We start from the raw sequence: 3,809 nt of genomic DNA on the forward strand, positions 1-3,809 counted from the left end.
TGCTCCAGAAAAAGAGCAGGTTATCTGAAACACAGTGAGAGACAGGAGCATGGGAAGACTCTAACTAGGGTAACTTTGAAGTGTTGAGACCATGGGAAGGATAAGTTCTGGTTATCTTTTTAAACAATCATTCTGACTACCGGGTAAAGAAATAGGCAGCAGGAAAAGCAAAGACAGAAGCAAGGAGACCAGTTAAGGTAGAATATGCTGTGTGCCAAGTTCTAGACAAAAGTTTAGGAAGGAATGAACATCAAATGACTGTTTATTTTTTAAAGGAATATAAAACTCTTTATTGACCACTGCTTACCATTGTTTACAATAAAGTAAACAATATCCATTAGGAGTACCTTCTCACTACTACAAAGTTGTTTTCCTGGCTTCTGCTGAAAACAGTTGGCTGAATAATGAAAAGATTGAGCCTACATGTAAGGAACAAGTTGGGGTCAAGAAAAACATGCAGGCCAATAACTTAGATGACAAGTTTGTGCACGCATTTATTTTAGCAGGTCCTAAAGTGTGAACACCTCTAGCCACTCAGTAGTTTTCCATGAGCCAAGTCTTAAGACATCCATGAATCCTGACTTTTGAGTGCAGATTTCAACTTGCTGTAAAGCAATGGGTCATAAAGAATCTTTAATGTTCCCTTGACAAGTCTTCCTTAGCTAATTCAAACAAACTAGGTTTTGACTTGCTACCTTATTCGGGTGGGGAAGTTGTTGGCAGAGATAAGAATTTTTCTTGTCAGGAATTTTGCAAGTAAACTGCTGCATTTTTGTGACTAAGGACATAGATATGGACTCTGATAGGGCTGCTTTGAAAATATTCACTTTATACTGCGTGATTAACCACAGAATTATCTATTTAACTTGAAAGGTTATGGCTTCAGGAAACCTTCATATTTAACTTGAAGTGATTTATTCCTTAGGTTGTTCAGAATGATGACGTCTCGAACGTGAGCTTATTTACCTACCCATAGTTTTGTTTTGGTGAATGTTTAAAAACAAAACATAAACCATTTACTTAAGTATTTTATTTATACATACACAAACAAAAAACTCAGAATCGTCCTTAAGCATGTGAGCTGAAACATGAGTTCTGATTGAATTTCACTATGGACACCTCCCCCAGCATTTAGAAAAGCAGAGGAAATATATCAGGCTATCAAATGCTCTTTTCTGATAAAGGAAGCAACTACAAAAGCTTTTATTTGTTCAAAGCAACCAGTGCTATAGATGCAGAATAAATCAAACCCAATAACTCCCCCAAATACTACTTTCAAAACCAACACATTAAACTTGATTTTCATTAGAAGTCTATTTTTTTCACACTATTAAATCAAAACCAGGATATATACATATACATATACATATATAAATGATGCAAGTTATTGAGCTTCATCTTCTGCACAAAAATGCCAAGGTAATCTCTCTTCATAAAAAGCAGTTACAATTTGAGGACATTTCACATTTGCCTCTTTTGCCAACTCCAAGTCAGCCTTATCTGAATCTTTCCATTTCATGAGAAACATCAATTCTCTACCACTGCGGCACCAATTATTCGTTCAGGATCAAGACCTCTGGCAAAGCCTCCCGGTTTGTCAGCACCATCTCTTTTTTTTTTTTTGTTCCTTTGATTTGCTATCATCAGATTCACTGTTAAGATTTTCTTTGTGTACCATCTTGTTCTTTACCAGCTTTTTGAGAATTAAGAAATGCTTCAATTAACTCTGGACAATCTAAACTTTCTTCAGGGTCCCATGTACTGTCAGCATCTGTAAATCCCTTCCCCTTCAGAGAATACTCCACCTTCCCGTTCACCGCAAGTCAGTCCAGTACTTTTTCTACCACACATTCTTCAGGCTCTGCTTCCTCAACTTTTTTATTATCTCCACTTGTTTCTTTCCCACTTTTTGCAGTGTAGGTTTTTGGAGGCCATTTGTTATTGCAGACTTGAAGAGCTATCAGTCACCGCTTGGGATGCTCAGGCGCAGGTCCACAGCATCTCGGCCTGCTCGCCTGCAGCTGTCTCGCACCGGAGTGCAGGGGTGGGGACTGCACGGGCCCTCGAATGACTATTTAAAGCATGATATTTAACTTACAGGGAAAGGAAAGGAAGTATTATTTCTATAATAGTAATTTAATAAAGCAGGAGAGAAATAATGTTTATTATGACGACTCACTGACCTTCACTTTTTTTTTGAAAAGCAGCCTTGCTATGTTGCCCAAGCTAGTCCCGTCTCCTGGATTGAAGCAATCCTGCCTCGGCCTCCTAAGCAGTGAAGGCTATAGGCCCTGCCGATGACCTGACCCTCAGTCTTGGTGCTTTTATTTGAAAGAAAGCTAGTTTTATTAAGGGAAGACTTAGTGTTGGGTGGAAATTTGTAAATATCTAATGGAATTTGGCTTTAGAAATCAAATGAAATACTGCTGTATTATATTTAATCTTACTTTTAAACTCCTGTCTTTCCATGCTGAAAGTGTGAAGCTTATCACCCTTGACTAACACATTTTTATCTTTTAGATTAAAAGGGAAAGAGAAAAAAATGAAAGAAGGAAAAATGAGAGGTTTACCTGAGGGTTAAGAAGAAAGAGTTCAAATAAATATCAGGAAGAGAGGGACGGAAGGAGGACATCGCGTACATAAGAAACGCCAGCGAAAGTGGGACTGACTAACTTGTGAGACAGGAAAATGCAAGGTCCCGGCTTGTGCTTGATACACTGCAGCGAGAAGAAGGAGAGGAAGAGGAAAGAAATCTCCGACATCAGAAAGTGAAACGCTTCACAACTTTGGAGGTGACCACGCAACAAATATATAAGTGGTGATTTTATAAATCAAGATTTGTTAATGTAGACAAAATTTACAGTATGAATTGATTGTGAATATATTGCTGTGAATATATTTGGAGCTAATAAATAATAAAAGATCTTCTAAGAGTTTAATGAATCAAAATTATAAACCCTCCTCTTAAGTATGTCCCAATGATGCCAACAAATTTCTCACTGCAAAATATTTTGGAATATTAAATACTGTGATGATTTGAGGTTTATTGGCAAAACATTACCATTTTTAATGTATTAACAGATTTTAACCTTTATGCAAAAGAGATACTAGAGAACAATTAATTTCTACTTATATTATCTTGCAGAAGCGGTTTTCTTCATTATTTTAGATATCCCAAAGTTTATATCTGATAATGTATATCGTATGCATGTGCGGATGCTTGTAAAAGTATATGTAGAAGTGAAATGTCATTTCTCTCTGAATAATGGCATAATTTGGGAAAGTCCTGATTTGTGATTTCATAAAAATTGCATTTGAGTGCACTATATGTAAACTGATTGTCAAAATTGAGCTCAAACATGTTGATGTAAAGTTATGCTCTACTAAGATATGAGATTCCCCAGATCTTAAATATTATCACTTCATGTGCTCTTCAATTTAATATTTTAAAAACAAAGATATAAATACATGCTCATCACACCATGACCTGAAACAGTAAGAAAATGAATGATTTTTCAAGATAATAAATCTGAAAAATTCCCTATATTTTTATCTTCCCTGGCCACAGAAATTGTTCTAACAGGAGGCTGCTAAGAATCATCCCTAATTTCTGTGAACACGATTTTTGCTGAGGCATAGGCAGGGCCTTAAATACATTTCTCCCTGCTGCATCTATTTTTAATTTCTAATTCAATGTAGAATTCTTTTTTCACCGGCTCTAAGTTTTAGGCTGCTTACAAAAGCTTAGGTGAAACAGTAGGCCTGTATGGAGTATTTTATTTTTAACTTTTCTCCCAGTAATAACACAT

General features: G+C 36.3%; 1 pseudogene; it reads right to left on the bottom strand.

Annotated features, from left to right (window-relative positions):
- Nucleotides 1–1,070: 1,070 nt before the first annotated feature.
- Nucleotides 1,071–1,961, bottom strand: LOC102020067 (annotated as a pseudogene).
- Between the last annotated feature and the right edge of the window lie 1,848 nt (nt 1,962–3,809).

Source organism: Chinchilla lanigera, unplaced genomic scaffold, assembly GCF_000276665.1.
Source record: "Chinchilla lanigera isolate Chin_1 unplaced genomic scaffold, ChiLan1.0 scaffold00047, whole genome shotgun sequence".
NCBI classification, from domain to species: Eukaryota; Metazoa; Chordata; class Mammalia; order Rodentia; family Chinchillidae; genus Chinchilla; species Chinchilla lanigera.